This window comes from Mycteria americana, chromosome 8 (genome assembly GCF_035582795.1).
Source record: "Mycteria americana isolate JAX WOST 10 ecotype Jacksonville Zoo and Gardens chromosome 8, USCA_MyAme_1.0, whole genome shotgun sequence".
NCBI lineage: Eukaryota > Metazoa > Chordata > Aves > Ciconiiformes > Ciconiidae > Mycteria > Mycteria americana.
The window spans coordinates 15,178,753-15,196,146 of record NC_134372.1 but is presented as its reverse complement, the minus strand read 5'-3'; the positions used below and the strand labels follow the sequence as shown (position 1 = coordinate 15,196,146).

Genomic DNA, 17,394 nt, shown 5'->3' with positions numbered 1-17,394 from the left:
TTTCCATTTTGCAGATGCAGCATATGTATAAATGATATCTTGGTTGCAGAAGATTTTTCAGTGCCAAAAGTCTGAGAAGATGATAGGACTGAGATAAGAACTTAAGGTATGTTTGATCAGAAACAACTATGAAGATTTCAGAGCTTACAAAGCAAATGGAGTGATTTTCTTGGTCCTGTCCTCTAAACTTTTTCCCACAGGAAAACTTTTGCAGCCTCAATCAACTCCACAAGCAGCAGGTGTCTGTGCATGTACAAAAATCTTAACGTGAGCAACTTAGCAGAATGTAGTCTCCACCTGAATGCTGGGAACTGTACAGCTTTGCAAAGCAGAGCAGCACCAAATGGGAGAAGAGCACATGAAGCATTTTTATTTGTGTACACCTAACTGAAACTTTTATTTTGTTTTGTATTTAGGCCAAGCACAAAAGAAGCAAGCCTATCTTACCTGCAATGTAACATACTATATTAGTGTGATCACTGTGCCAGAAATGACCAATTTTTCTTTTACAATATTACCCCTACAAGTTGGCTGCCAAAAAAAGGTTAAAATTTTGACAAATTTTCTGCTCAAATTTGTGTAAAATCTATGTTGCATATACGTACCAGCTTAGATTAACACCACTACGTACAGTGGTGACAGTGTTTTTTTGTATGTGATGCCATATATATTAAATATCTTTGAAAAATAAGTTGTTGTCCTCTACGTTTAATAAAGACATGCAAATACTGAAGTTCCTTGTTTGTCCTTTTCTTCTGTGTTCAGGTCTAGATAGTTATACAACATTGCACATCTCCAGTAAAGCACTTTATAAATGGCCAGAACACAGTCAAATGGACCCTCATTTTAAAAGATATATATTTTCCCCTACTGCTAAAACAACAGGTTCAGCACAGCTTGTGTTTTTATTGTGTGGTGGGTTAAGCTTGGCCTATGGCCATACCACCCTGAGAATGGCCAGCTAGTTCAGTTGTAGAGCATAGAACTCTTATTAATTTCAGTGTTGTGAGTTGGGCACAGTATTGGGTGCCAGGTAAATGATAGCAGTGGGGTGACCTTGGCTGACTGCCAGATGCTCACCCAGACACTCCCTCACTCTCCCTTCTCAACATGATGGGAGGAGAAAGTAAGATGAAAAAGCTTGTGGGTCAAGACAAAGACAAGGAAATCACTTACCAATTACCATCACAGGAAAACAGACTTGATTTGGGGAAAATTAGTTTAATTTATAATAAAGTCAGATGGCAAGAAACAAAAACAAAATTAAAACAACAGCTTTCCCCAACCTGTTTTCCAGGCTGAACTTCACTCCGTTCCCAACTCCTATAATGCCCCTCCAAGAGCAGGGCAGGGGGATGGGGAATGGGGGGCTGCAGTCAGTCCATAACAGCTCCTCTCTGTTGCTCTCTCCTCCTCACACTTTACCCTGCTTCTGTGTGGGGGTTCTCCACAGGTCCTTCAGGGCATACCCACCCACTCCAACATGGTCTCTCCACACACTACAGGAGAATATTTACTACTGGAGCACCTCCTCCTTCTCTCACCTTGGTGGTCTCAGGGCCACTTCTCAGGCTTTTTTCCTCACTCCACACTGCCATGCAGCATTTTGCCCTTTCTTAAATACATTTTCATAAAGGTGCCACCAGCTTGGCTGATTGGTTCAGCTGTGCCCTGCGGTGGGGCTGTAGTGGAGCTGGCTGGAACCAGCCGGAACTGGCTGGAACCGGCCGTGTCTGGCACAGGGCAGCCTTGTCCTGTCCTCACAGAGGTGCCTGTAGCCCCCACTGCCAACATCGGGACACAACACCCAATACATACAGACAGGAATTACATTATAAAGTTAAAAAATGGTTATATGACAATGTTGCCTGTATCAGAAGGAGAGTGGAATCAAAGTCTCAGGTAATCTATTGTTATTGTATGCTATTTATTGAGTCTGTCTATTTTTCATAACTATGCGACAATTGCAAAGTAAAGCACAAGCATGGTTTTGAAATCCAATGTGTACCTTTATATTAGGTTTCATGTTGTAAACTCCTTTTATGAGCATTGTAGTAATCTCATTGTGTCTAAAGGGTGAAGAAAAAGCTTCACTAGTTTCTCATTAAAGAATTAATTCAAGCTGGATACTTTTTAAAAATCTATTTCCTTGTTTGTCTTCCTGACCCCAAGATGTTCAGTCATTTATATTAAATGAACTTTGCTGTGGACCTCTGTGTCAAACCAGCGCTACAGTGTTAAATTGTGAATATGAAAGATAATAATCTTTGCTACTACACGATATTGCAATTAAAGTCATCTTCAGCTGTTAGTTGCTTTTTCTTATCAAATGGAAACATGACATTTCAGAGGCTGTTAATTTCCAGTCTTTTCTGCCATGTTCTTTCTCTAATGCTGTGGTAAGTCAGAAGCATGGCAGGAAATTTATGCCCACAGGCCTGGTTCGAATGTTAGACTCAACCTCAATGAAGTTCCTAAATCATGGGAAAAGTTTTTATTAAATTTGGGCCATTATTCAGCATGGAAATTCAGCATGTAGGTTAGGACAGTCTACTGAGTGCAACTGCAAGCACCTGAGGTAGAGGAGAACTGCCAGAAGTGAGCCTCTCCTTTTCTGCTTAAGTCTCTGGCATGCAAGCTAGATGTCAAACAGTTGCAATAAACAGTGACCATATTCTGCTCAAGGTGCAGTACTAGGCTCATAAGAAGCTTTGCTGTCATAAAGGGAAGTGTAACAGCTCTAGTGTTGGGGAGCAGCTGTGTGGCCTCTTTTGGATTGCAGTGTTGGACTTAGTGCCCATATTTTGCTTAAGTCCTGTCTTAAATCCTGTTTCTAGGATACAGGCTGATTCCTCTCTCTGTAAGAGTCAGGGCCAATGAGAACATGGTAATTTAACTAAGTAGAAGGTTCTGGGTTTGATAAGTGGCACAGCTGAAAGTGTGATAGATAATAAATGAAAACTAATTATGTTCAAACTGCAATTGGGCCAGCAATTGTTTTAATTTATAAAAAAAGAAATGAGTGGCAAAGTATTTGTTTTGTGGGAGGCACTTTGTAGATCATTAGAGTAAGAGTTTACAGAAGGACAGGAATTTAGCAGGTAAGGGCTTTTTCTTTGTAAAAGAATAGGAAAGAAAATGAATATCTAGTTAGTCATTGCTATTTCAGCTTTTTCTTTCTAGCTGTTTCATCTGTTTTCAGGCAAAAATGTTTTTCTACTTTATAAATTCATTAGTAAAGAAAAAAAAAGTTAGAAGCTGTTTTCTGAAAAGCAGAGTGCATTGCCGAATGGATAGGTTTTGAAATGCCAAGTTTGAACACAGAGAAAGAAAAATAAGCTCAATTTGCTAATAGTGTGCACCTGATAGGAGAGTTTTAACCCTTCATTTATTAAATCAGAATGGAACTAATGGTTTCTATTTCACCCAGTTTAATCATGTGATTTTTTTTTTTCTTTGGTTCAGCATATGTTATCAAGGCTAGCAGACCAAATTCTCTGTGGTCTAGTAGTAGAGTTTTTTGAGCCTTACTCTGATGATTAAGGAGAAAAATGAAGCCTGTTTATCAATAGAGTCCCTTTACACTGGAGTCTGTTCTTTCTACAGCCAAGATCTATGGACTCATCATTTTTAGGATTTAGAGGTTACTGTTAATAAGAAATATGTGGGGAAAGCATCTAATGGCTTTTGCATTCTGGATACTGCTGATGTTTAGAAATGAATAGTACTGTTTAGAAATGAAAAATGTATTAATATCTTTGACTTTTTAACAAAAACTTCTAGGGCCCCTTAGACTAACTAAGGGTATATGGGAGGAAAATATTCCAATTTTGCTGGAAGTTGTACTGTTTCATGTGAGATAATTGAAGAGAGCTGTTGTTATTTCTAGTGTCAATGGTCTAGCATCAAAATAATCAATGTATTTTGGAATGGCAGTCATAGAATCAATAGACAAATGAATGGTATTTTATTTGTGAATTAAATGTTTACTTTTGAACTAGACTGTGTGGAGTCTAGGTTTTTTCCTCAGTAGAGCAAATATAACAGTAGGTCTGACTGATAAAGTAAGTTCAAATAGTATCACTTCTATCTTTTATTTTTAATATTTCATAGGTGGATATAGCTGTTATCCTATCTCCGCAACCACACTGTCTTTAGCTTCTGGAGATTTATAAGGTATGACCCAATACGAATATTTTATCAGTCTAAATCAAACTTCATTCTTTTTTAATTTAAATATTATGAGTGTGTTGATTGTAGAGCCCCTCAAATGGACTATAATACCACAAAGATGAATGAGAACATTTATAAAAGTTTCAGCTAGCTACTGTGTTTATAAAGTACTTCAAAGTAAATGCAAGTGACCTACATAGCATAGCAAAACATCAGTTTAACTACCAAATTGTACAATGAATAAAAACAGAAATCTAATATGGATTTTTAAAGCCAGAATAGAAGCTATTTAAAAAAAGAGACTTCTAATGCTTTAGGTGGTAAAAAGGTACATCTGGCTTTGAACTGGCCTGTCTATTCATAATAAGGTCATCTGAAGAGACTGAGCACCCACTAGATCAACTGAGTTATTTTTGTAACTTACATGAGTGTTTATAAGACTAGTAGCATTCTAAGCTTACAGGTTTGAATATTGGCAAAGTAAATATGGATTTGCATGTGTTAAGATTTATGTTGGTTATGAAAAATTACATGTCACAAATCTTTGCCTGCTACAGTATGCCTTGCAGTGTCCAAATGCTAAGAGTGTTTCTAGGTGGTAAGTAGTTTCTTGACTGAAACAAGAAACTGACTGTTGTGGTTTAGCCCAGGTAGGCAATTAAGTACCACACAGCCACTCACTCACCCTCCCACCCAGTGGGATGGGGAGAGAATCGGAAGAGCAAAAGTAAGAAAACTCACGGGTTGAGATAAGAACAGTTTAATAATTGGAACAACAACAACAAAAAATTGTAATGAGAAGGAAAACAACAAGAGAGCGAGAGAGGAACAAAACCCAGGGAAAAAAAAACCCAACTGATACAACTGCTCACCACCCACCGACCGATGCCCAGCCAGTCCCCAAGCGGTGATCACTGTCCCCCGGCCAACTCCCCCCCAGTTTATATACTGAGCATGATGTCATATGGTATGGAATAGCCCTTTGGCCAGTTTGGGTCAGCTGTCCTGGCTGTGCCCCCTCCCAGCTTCTTGTGCAGCTGGCAGAGCATGGGAAGCTGAAAAGTCCTTGCCTAGTGTAAGCACTACTTAGCAACACCTAAAACATCAGTGTGTTATCAATATTATTCTCATACTAAAATCCAAAACACAGCACTATACCAGCTACTAGGAAGAAAATTAACTCTATCCCAGCTGAAACCAGGACACTGACATTAACTTTCTCTGTTGTAATGGGCCTAAAAGTTCCCTTTGTGTCAAAAACCAAACCCAATTGATATAGTATATCAGATATCAACTAAATGCAGCAACCTGTCCAGGATCACTTAATGGAATAGACCACAATGACCTTTGTGCTTCTGGAAAGTAAAAGGAAACGGATGAAGAAGAGACATATACAACTTGCTAGTGATGGATATCTGTCTGCAAGCATTGTTGCTGTTGGATTATTGGGTGTTCCCTCTTTCTTCATTGTTGGAAACAAAAAAAGGATGTGAAAACCAGTTGATCTCTCCTCTCAAATCCCCATGTTCACCATGTCTTCTATTCTGGGTGTTTTCTTCTGAAAACATGCTGTGTCTTAGAAAGTATTGTTCTTTCTAACATATTGTACAAATTGTAAGTAATGCAAATGGCTCCAATCTAAGGAACAAAAAAGTGAAAAGTGCTCACTTTTCCAGTAGTTAATGACTGAAACCAAATTTTTTCTCAAATACTGAGTTCATAAATTGAACTGGCTTATATCTGTGTATAGCAAGATGTCTAAGCATACATACAAAGGATGTTAAACTTTTGGTCTTGAGTATTATTAGTGACAACTGTTTGACTTGGGACAGTATTTATCATTGCTTCTTTGAGGTCCAGATATTGATTCCTTGCATCCTATATTTGCATAATGTGTATTGTTTCTTCAGATACTTTCCAAAAATCTTTTAACTGCACAAAATCTTTCTCATGGCATTCCAGAAGGAAAAGCAGAATAGAAGATTTTTAAGACAAGTAAATTATGCTTGTTGTAAAGCACAATGAGAGCTATGCTATCATTAGCGGCATTAACACCTTGAGTTTTTCAGAAAAGGGTTGAATCTTCTGAAAATGAAGATTGAAAAGGTAAGCTTCACTGATTGCTACAAAGAGCCCTGCAGACAGTGTCAAACAATAGTTCTGTGACAGCTAGTTGTTTGATTCCGAGTCACTCATTTCTTTTCTCTGTGGAGGTAAACTTGACAGCTCAGCTGTTCTTATTAGCAGGGCAAAAGGCTCTGGAAAAATCCATAACTATATGCAATTATCTCCTATCCTGTCCTTGTGCATCTCTTGCTCTAGTTCATTTAAGTTTTTGATAGAACTTATTTTTCCTAGTCTCTAACCTGTTTTATACACAAGTTCCTTAGTTCATTCAAAATCTGACAAAATAGCCTAATATTTAAACAAGGTTTATTTTACCAGTTGTTGTTATTAGTCAGCATTACTACCAATTTCTGTTCTAGAATTCAGTCAATCTAAAACATTCCTCCTGATAAAAGCAAATTTTAGGATATGCTTTTCAACACATTTAAAGCTTATTTTGCTACTCCATTTATTCCTATAATTTGCTAAACTCTGTCTAGCTAATGCTTGGTTGGTGGTTATCCCAAAAATGCATATATACACAAATGAGTCTTAATTTGACATCCCAATTGTTCTTAAAAGCAGGAAAGAAAGGTAACTAAGATTTGCAGTGTAACTGGAACACTAACAATGTTGAGCTCTGTTTGGACACAAGAGCGGAAGGGAATCCCAAAATGGAAAGCCTTTCACAGAGTGCCTCATATCATGTGTTGTACTAGATGGTCTGTAGTAGATGTGATGTATCTGGTTGAAACTGCTAAAATGTTTTGCCAAACTTCATACATCAGGATATAAACAACTAAAGTAAAGTTCTTGCTGAGTTGGACCTTTTAAGAAATAAGTTTAAAACAGTTTTAAAACTGTTCATTAAGGCTGGATGGCTAGTGAATCTTGTTGCTATCATCTTGTCTGTATTTCTGTTTCTCTTTGGAAATAAGGATTGTTTGCTTCAAATGATATATCTTACAGTTAATTCGCAGAAAAAGTTTGGATTTTTTTCCCAAATGTGTCTGTCAGAGCTGTAACTAGATATGACATATTTTCGAGCAGTACTGTAATACAATAGAGCATGTTAACAATTATAATGGTCTCTTTGCTTATATGCACTTGGCTATATGATGAATAAATGTTTTTTTTTTAAATTTTAGCTGAAATATAAGATAGAATAAAAATCATGTGGAAAGATAAAGTATCTGTTTGACAACTCTACATTAAGCTAGTAGGAATCTTGCCTGCATAACATCAGTAATAAAACTTAAGTAATATGGTATTAAAAATTTGCATGCATATACATATATGGAACTCATTGACTACAGCTGCATTACCTTTTAATTATGCAAGGTTAACAGCGTGTAGTCAGCTTTTAATTCTTCAATGTCTTTTCTTTGATTAACCCCCCAGATTATCAGTGGGAGCCTATGACAAGAGAACATGAAAAGCACTAAAACTCATGGTTTTCTTCAGGTGACATATCATGGTTCTGAACAGAAAGACTAAACAGCTGTGTTAGGGTTTTTGAATGGTTTGAGGCCTATGGGAATCATACTTCAAAATTACAGTAACTGCTAGAATGTCTGTCTTCTGGCCCAACACCTTTGTGTCTAGATGATCTGACACCTGGGTTATGAGGACCTTAAGAATCAACAGCTAATCTGCTGAAACTGATGCAAAATGGGCTATAGTGTTGTGTCTGCTTCAAATTATGATTGTGTAAATTATTAGAAATTCTCATCCAACATGAGGAACATGTTACCACAGAAACAGTGAAGCTATCAAAGGACCTCTGAATGGAAGGCATTGCTTTCACTTTTACCTCTCGGTAAAAGCCCTTAGTTGGCTGTGTATTTGTTTTAGGGTGAGCCACGAATTTTATCTGCAAGGGACAGAACTGCTCTAGTTAATTCAAGTCAAATAGTAGGAAAATCGTTTCCTTTTACAGTTACCTTTCACCTACTCCTTTCCTCAAAATGCCAAAACCCAAGGAGCTGCTGCTGCTGGGTCCCATTCTTTCCTTAATGGATTGCGGTATTTCTTAACTTTACCCATTGTGGTGTGAATCCTAATTTGTGTTCTAAAAAAAAAAAAAAAAAAAACCAAAAAAACCAAAAAAAATTAACAACAACAACAAAAAAACCTTGAGCAATTGCTAAAACTTTGTTGCTTCACACACAAACCCACTGTCAGCAACTTTTCAGAGGCGGCAGGCGCCTTAATATAATGAGACACTTGCTGCATGCTTCTGCTTTAAGTGACATTGAATTGCTGGGATATTGGCAAACCTGTCCAGTAGACATTCAGCTTGTCTTCCTCTGGTTCTAGTTCACTTCACTTACGCTGAGTCCTCTATTTTCTGTTGTCATTTGAGAATTTCCTATTCAATGAAAACCTCCTTTTGAGACTAATTAAAAACAAACTAGAGATTTTCTTTGAAGCAAAAGCACTATAAAGAACTGCACTATCTCATTAGTAATAAAGAAATGTCTACCTTGCCCACTGAGTTTTTTTGCAGCTAATCTTAGTATAGTTGTAATATTTAACAACTGTATATATTGAAGATTGCTTTCTCATTATTCTCCATACTGGAGAATTTTCTTTACATACATCATTCCATACCCATAATTACTGCTGTTGTGGTAAGGTCATGAACAAGTGCCTGACAATTACAAGTCTGAAATGAACCCCTTCTCATTTCTTACACTAATTTAATATACACTAATAGATTAACATACAAATTATTTTCATAGTCACATTCTGAGTTCTTTTTGATGCCATTATACTGCATGCTATAGATGCAGAGTATTTGCAGGTACAGTGGGGATAGGCTACAGTCTAGATGTGGTACATAACCATAGATTTCTTTGTCTTGTGTCTGAGTGTCTCATATCCTTTACTTTTTCTGTCTCTTAAATTAGGGAGGCTCTTGAAATCTTATTTTAGACAGAGACCTGTGACAAAAAATAATTACTTTGACTAACGTCACACAAGACTCTGCAGGGGGACTATGCTCAGCTTTCTTGTATTGCAGACCAAACTGCTTTACTTCCATTATCTCTGCTCCAAAGGTAAAGCTCCTTGTAACAGTGAGACAAGAGGAGAGCTGTAGTATGTGTATAGGCCTCTGTGAAACAAGTCATCATAATCTGTTGTTCATTCCAATCTTTCTGTTTGCAGTGCATTCCTTCCCCTAGCCATTAGTCTAAAATTACTTGTTCCTTTTGACAACATTCCACCAGTGCTTGCTTCTGATGATTGTAAGACAGTTCATACAGCCTTTCCGAGAAGGAATTTTATCAATTTTCTGTCTCTGGCTGGTGGAGACATGTTACTGCTACATGTGCCAGCTAGTATTTCTTAGCAGAAAGAAAATCTACATGAGGGAAAGAGGGTTTCATAGCTAGTTAAAAGTAACAAAAATGAGTAGGAATGGTCAGTTTTTGAGGGAGAGGAACCTTCTGAAGCCCTGCAATATCTCCTGTTTTACTAGATCCCTGAATCATTAGACACAGAGTAAACAATGAAGTTGCACATTTTACTCTACCTAAATTATTCAGCATAGTTAAAATGAAAACGCTGCAAAAAGTTTCAGAGAGACTTTGAGACACCAAGCAATAAGCTTTAGTCAACAATAGTTGGGTGATAAACTTGGAGAAATCCTTAAGTATGCATCAAGATGGGCTGTAAATTCCTGGTTACCAATCAGAACAAAGATCCTCATGATGCAGTGTATAGCATACTTGACCAGTACTGAAAATACAAGAATGTTAGAAATTACCAGCTAAGTACTTAGAAATAGAAAAGATTATTTATGCCACTGGTAAACCCATAGTGAACATCCTGAATCCCTCTTACAGTTCTCATTGCCTCCTCCCCACTTCCCATCATTTAAAAAAGATCTAACAGAACTGGAAAAGGTACGGAAAAAGTTGACAAAGTATATCTGGAGCTATTTAACAGCTTATAAAGTAAAATTTATTTTATCAGGATTTTTTTCTCTCAAGGTAAGAGAACTGAAAGAAATGCTAAAGTTCTGAAAAAATATGAATCGTGTAGAGAACAGAATGATTATCACTGTTTCTTATTATTAAAGCTAAAGGACACTCAGTAAAAATAATAAGCATTAGACTTACATTAACAAGGAGATATAATTTCACTTCAAGTACAATACCACTGTAAAATTCCTTGCTAGAGGATATTGGGGGTTCTGAGATGTGCTAGAAAAGGCCATAGCAAGTTCATGAAGAATATATTTCTCAAAAGCTATTAAATGTGGCAAGGAAAATGCAACTCCTGGCTTCAGATGTCCTTAAACCACTGGTTTACAGGAGTTGGAATGGTATGCTAGGCAAAGTGTCACTGTACTTGCTCAGGTCTTTTGCTTTTCACTTCAGCATCTTTTCATGGCCGTTGGCTGAATTCTGGGCTAAATGCTGCTTTCTGAAAGAATATATCCGCTCTTACAGAGGAGGAACAAACTTGTAAGTAAATATGACAAAGCATCTCCAGATTTAACAAATACATTTTATAAACCTGCTGTCTGGTGTTTTCTGTCTTCTTCCACGTGAACGTTATGCCTGAGCTAACTTTTCTATAATGGAATAACTTCCTGTTACCTCTATTTTTCCTCACCTATTCTTCAAGTTTTATCTGTAAATATGTGCCTTCTGCTTTTTTATTTGCAAAGTATTTAAATTTTGCAAGCCTACTTGGGACAATAGCTTTTATATGAGTGGCTGTTTGACCCAGCATGGCTTTTTATGCAGAAATGGCATTTTTATACAGCTTTCTGTAGTGCTTTGCAAGTAAAAATTTTAGAACAAGCTCCAAAGCATTTTGTGTCACCTTTTCAGTTTAATTTTTGCACAGCTAAGTTAATGGAATTTGTGTCATAAATTCAAAGAGAATATAGAAGATTATTTTAGTAGTGTTTGGGCTGCACAACTTTTTAAAATTGCAACGTAGAATATGTGATTGCTTCAGTAGCAGAATGAGCTTTATGTAACTCATGGCATGGAAAGGATGATCAGTTAAGTTTTGCTTTAGGAATTTTATGCAGAAACTATTATTGAAGTCTAATATATTCCATGTGGTTTACACCCTTTACTAGGTACACCAAATATATCCTTTTAGAAAAACCTACCAGTGCACAAAGAGTTCACTTTGAATGACTGCTTTTAAAAGGGAGGGTCTTGCTATGGAGACCACACTGTTGCAGTTAAAAGCATTGAACAACCCCCTCATCCTTATAAAGGACTGTGAATTATCTTGTATTTTTCTCATGAAACCCAAACTTCTAAATAAATCCAAATCCTTTCTTCCTCTACCACTACTCCTATATAAAAGCTATTAAAAATTACATATACAGTTTCAGGTAACATGTTTTTATAGGGAGATAATATAGGCCCTTTTAATGTAACTTTCAGCTGAACTGATTATTCTAGCTTCAGAGGCTGCTTTCAAGCTTTAGAGCCAACCAAGCTAACTCAGTACTTCTTTAATTCCAGTTCAGCTTCAACGCCTATTTTTTGGATCATACTGCTGTAATTCCTTTTTTCTTTCAACATGCATTCTTTCACTGGGTGACAAAATGTCTGCAATCTTACGTGCTGACTTTTAACACTCAAAATAAACATTGCTGTTGCAGAAAATGAGGGACGGTATTTGAGATTTATAAAATTAGGTTGCAGGAAGTATAAAACGGGTTTTGAATGACTTGGAGGGATTACAGATCATCTGGACTACAGAGAATTGGCTACCATAATTTAGAAATGACTGAAGCTTTAAGAACCCAGCTATATTCTTCAGTATAATCTGGTAAATAGTTACTGAGGATGAAAGAGACTTTTTGAGTTGTGCACTGCCACAGCCACGACAAAGAACTAAAACTGATGAGGAAATTAGTAAACTTTCCTTAAATTGGTTGTCCTAGCAACTTTGTGTAAGCTTTCCTTATTATGTCTCTGATCTAATACTTACAGCCATCTACAGGCAAAGATGTATTTAAGATGGAAAAGGTTTTGGACCTGCGGAACTGAAGACTAAAAACCAGCAAGTTTAACTTACACAGGAAAGGAAATATCTATTTCTGCCTGTGGTATTTTACACATACAGGTATTTCCCCCGAAGTTTACATATAAATATCAATATTTGCTTCTGATATCAGGTACAAGAAGAGCTCATCTGATATCAGGTACAAGAAGAGCAAATTATTACAAATTTGCCAGGATTTTACTTGTAAATCTGACAAAGCAGCAACTCTTCAGGATTGGAGAATAATTTTTTTCCTGTCAGCTTTTGTTTGGCTTTTAACAAATGTCTCTCTTGATGTTCCAAACTAAGATCATCTACGCTAAGCAGTACAGATGAACTTCCTTGAGGGAAGGAAAAGATGCTGCTGTAATAAGTGAACATTCACACTGGTTAACATTGCTGATAACAGTATTCTGCAGTGATTACCACAATAGTAAACCTGCACACATGTGCTTCCTAACCAGCACGTCCTTTTCAAGGGAATGTGTGGGTGCATTTATCACTCACTGAAAGATTCAGAGTGGTTACACTGATTTATTGTAAAATGCTGTGACTAATGAATTAGTATACAGAGGTGTTGGTGTTAGGATAGAAGTGGGAGGGAGATGCGATGGCAATTCTAGAAATGCACTTACATTATTAGCATTTTCTGCATTTAACAGGGTAGGCCTGCTCTCTATAATCTTCCTTTTCTTCCAGCTGGCATCAAACACTAAATATTAACCTTATCCTTCTGAAGTTTAGGACCGTTGACAAATATGTCTCAAATTAAACTGCAGAATGAGGCATCCCTGGCAGCAGTGGCTGGTTATTAATATTGTGAACCTGCACAAGGCTTTCAGGGAGATACTCCTGCAGGGCTGCATTGTGCTTACAGGGAGGAGATAAACCTGCCACTTCTGAAGAGCTTTTGATCACTGTGTCCAGCCTTGCAGCTTCCTAAGCACCATCTCTTTTAATTTGTCTTTTCGTTCAGCCTGAGGAGTTGGTGCATACTATTATTCTGTGTCCTAATGCTGAACAAGTAACAGGAATTTTTGCTGTATCGGCTTGGACTCTAATCTCCATTTTTGTTTCTTTACAACTAGCAAATGAGTTTTCTAGAAGAGCAGGAAAGGGGTATTTTTTTTTTCCCCTCAAGCAATGAAGATGCATTCCTACAGCAACGTGGGCATAATTAAGGTCTGAGTTGGGTCTTCAGAGATCTTCCTAACTCACCTTCCCCCTGTGAGACACCATTAACGAACTCTTTATTTATGCTCTTGCCTCAGAGAGGTGTTGACATTTAATTTTCATCTACTTTTATTTTTTCTACAAGATACAAGAAGGTGGAGCGGAGAGCTGCCAGTTGTACAGCTGAGGAAGCTGAAGCAGGGAAGGCTGGAGGTTTCTAAAGATTGAAACTGGAGCATTTCTTAGAAAATACTGATGTGGCATCCAGGCAGTAAGGCTCAGGGACCCTGCAGCCGGGCCGGCCTGGTGCCTGGCTGTCAGGAGGTCCCGGCCCGCCCTCGGGGCGCAGGCCGGCCTGTCGGCAGCCGCCCCCCGCCGTGGCGGCCACCGCCAGCTCCGTTCTCCCGCTCAGGTGCGGAGGGGAGGGGCTGCTGCCGGGCGGCCACCGCGCCCTGCTCGCCTGCCCCGCGGGCAGCCCCACCTCCTGCTCCTGGCGGTCGGCTCAGGCCTGGACTGCGGGCAAGGGGCAGGCGTGAACAGCGGCTCCCCAGTGAAGGCGGAGAGGCCCCTGAAGAGGCCTCGTAGCTGTTCTCTCGGCAGCCTGATCTGAGGTTACAGGCTGAGCCAGGTCAGAGCTGACCTGAGCAGGGGGGCTGCAGAGCGTGTTGGTGACTCAAGGCCCTGACACCCGTGGCCCGAAACACGTTCTCCACACGTCACGTGCTCTGCGCTTGCTAGATAGAGATGCACCCGCGGTGCGGAGCGGGGCGGGATGTGTGCGTTCCTCTGTCAGCCCAGCATGCCAGGGCCTGCCCCGGTGTGGGGCTGGCAGGACAGCAGCAGATGTGCTGCACGGGCAGGAGGCTGGCGCTGTGCTGCCAGGCCAGGGGCCAGACCGAGAGATACAGAGCAAGACTCAGCATTCATGTAATATCACTACAGTGAAAGTCAGTTCTTAGTGCTTTTAATACTGGTTGGTACTGTGTCCAGGTGGAACTGCAGCAGCACTGCCGTGATTACTGCTTCTCACTAAAAACCAGGCTCCTTAACAGCCAAAGTAAGAGGAGGTTAAGGAGCTGAAATGCCAGATGTAAAAAGGGCCACAGCTAGAAATAGCACCTTCAAAGTGTTGGACATAAGGATGTTGTTCTGCAAATATTTCCAGGACTAGCAGCTGACTTTGAAGGAGTACTTAGAGGCAAGTAAAGTACCGCATGGGCTGACTGTCACTCATCGATTTTCAAATTGAACTAGGCCAAAAAAGACAATTTATAGCAGACACTTGGCCACGCTGCACTGGAATGGCAAGTAGGTGGCAGTAAGACATACCAAAAGTAATATGCCTCACTGTGCTGTGCCTTGGTTGGGTCAGCCTTGTATAAATAGGCTTGGGAGTGTCACCAGAAGAGACATACCTGTGTTAGTGAGCTTCCAAGCGTTCATTATCTTACAAAGACTGAGATTGAAAAGGCGATTGTAAAAGTTAACTTTTATAGCTTCTCTGTGGTGGTGTGGCTAGTAGAAAAGCCCCCACATGGCTGAGAATCTCAGGGTGGAGGGAGGGGCATGTCATCCATCAATCTTACTTGACAAATACCATAGTTTAAACAAAGATGTGCAGTGCATTTAAAAAAAAAAAAGATATAAAGGCAAGGAAAATGAAACCGTATCAGTCCTTTTATCACATGTGCTATTGGGCCTATTACAAACTTTTCTAACTTTGGCTACCCATACAGTAAGGACTCTGATTACTTCAGTCATGGATTGAGGCCAAACAATGATGCTTTACCATGACATTCTTGCAGTGGGATACACAAGTGTTCACATTCCAGCCAATCAATGTTTACAACACAAATGAAGTTCCACCTCAATGGCCCAGTCCTTTTGTCTCTGGGTTTGGTTTTAAACACATGATCTATCTATCCTTTGTCGTCACAACATGCATTGTTATTTAATTGTGCAGTGCCTCTATATGTGTCAGGATCAATATTCATAATGTGCTCCAGGCAAATTAACTAGCCATGTTGCCAAATTGTAATGCCCGACTTCTTCAGCACTGTTAAAAATGAGTGTTGCGTACTCAATATTTGACTCTCCTGAGCTCCTGCTTTAAAGTAACGTGATGAACCACCAATTTACAAGTGCAAACATTAAGTTTCTGACACACACAAGCATATCAAATATAGTCACCTCGTTATTTTGTTATTCCCTTGGTATGGCCCTTGTCCCTTTGAACCCTATAAAATGCAGGCTGCTTGACCAAGATAATTGCTGTTGAACAATGCTGTTCTATTAACATTCACATCAGCACCACAAACCGGTCCTGCTGGGGCCTTGCTACAGTGTATGTGAGAGGTAAGCAGAGCAGCAGAGAAAAATCCTTAAAGACAAATTCATATGCCAGCTTGCTTTCTGCCTTTTTTCCCTCTTTTTTTGGTTGAGAACATATCAAAACTCTTCAGTTTACCAAGCAAATATGAAGCCCTCAAAGTGTATAAACTAGGGGTCAAAGTAGACTTTCACACTAAGGTTGTAGAAAGGATTTTCTCTTCTGCAGATTTTCTCATCTATGCATATTAGAGAACAGACATTTTTTCCTCTGCCATTGGCAAAGAAATCCACCCTCCTTAATCTTATTATTATCCTGTGACTCAGCAATAGTTGTGCTATTGTATCTCAGTATTCTGCTTGACATTGACTGCTTAATCTCCAGCATAAAATTTTAGTAAGGCTGGTAAGGTCAGCTGTTCCTAAATGAACAGCTTTTTCTTACAAGTCTGAAACTATCTGTCTCGATAGGACAAGAGAAAGAGACGGAGTAAGAAAAGAGGTTATTTTAATATCCTTGAGAAGGGCTTCCTCAATTTACAGGTGCCTTGCAAGAGCTTCTTGTCACAAATTGTTGATAAGAGCTGTAGTCTGGAAAAATAATCACAGCCTTACTTTTTGTCATTTCTTTCAGATAGCAGTTGTCTGTAGTATTAAAGTCATATATTCATGTCAGTATGTTAAATAAATTTTAAAAAGCACAGATTTAAAAGAGCTGTAATCAGGGCTACAATCAGGAACACCAATAAACAATTATTCTGCAATAATCAGGTTGTGGTAAAACCTGCACTGGCTTTTACTGCAGGATCTCTCATGCAGATCATATTCAAATGAGAGGATTAATTAGTTATACCAGGATAAGAATATCAACCTTATAGTGAATAATAACAAAGAAACTGTATCCTAACATTGTTCTTTCATTCCATTATGACCTTTGGTTCAAAATGACTGTAGATCATACATGCTCAGCTGGAAGTAGCAAAAATTTTAAGTGTATATAAGAGCTTTTTTTTAATTAGGCACTGATAAAATATGTAAATCTGGGGTTTGGACCTTTCAAAGTTCATATAAACTGAACTAAAAGTTTGGAAACAATTCATTTCAGAAGTTTTGGTCTAGTTCTCTTTTCAGCTGAACTGTAGTTCTCCTTTCCTCTGAACTGCCCTACCTGTCTGTCATTTTTTTAATACTGCACAGTGGAACAGAGTGAAGGTTGATCCAGGTATATATCTGAAGTATTATACCTTATTATGGATACTTTTGCTTTCTGTTAGCGTAATATTTCTCTTCTTCAAGGTTTTTCTCTATAATAAAATTTGTTAAAAGGTTTTTGACCAAGTTTACGACTAAGAATAGCATGATACACAGGGATACCTGGAAAAATTAAAGCAAGTGTAAATTAAGATGGACAGAAAAGACGTTATTGCTGTGTTCCCCATCCCCAGAAAATGAACAAAAACTATTTTGTAGAGAGACCAGCATGAACTGAGTGCCTAAAGAAAGGCAAAGCTTTACAAGATGCTTGTAAAGTTCAAGGCTATAATAAACATTGGAGACTAAAATTTCTTAGATCCTGTTAGTTTAACA

The 17,394-nt window shown here is 38.6% G+C and overlaps 1 long non-coding RNA gene across 1 annotated transcript in view; it reads left to right on the top strand.

Annotated features, from left to right (window-relative positions):
- Window positions 1-656, top strand: part of LOC142413743 (uncharacterized) — a 32,884-nt gene extending 32,228 nt beyond the window's left edge. Inside the window, exons 2-3 of the long non-coding RNA XR_012776889.1 lie at window positions 15-106; window positions 201-656. This is a non-coding gene — a long non-coding RNA (uncharacterized LOC142413743). The remainder of the gene's footprint in view (window positions 1-14; window positions 107-200) is intronic.
- The last annotated feature ends 16,738 nt before the right edge of the window (window positions 657-17,394 follow it).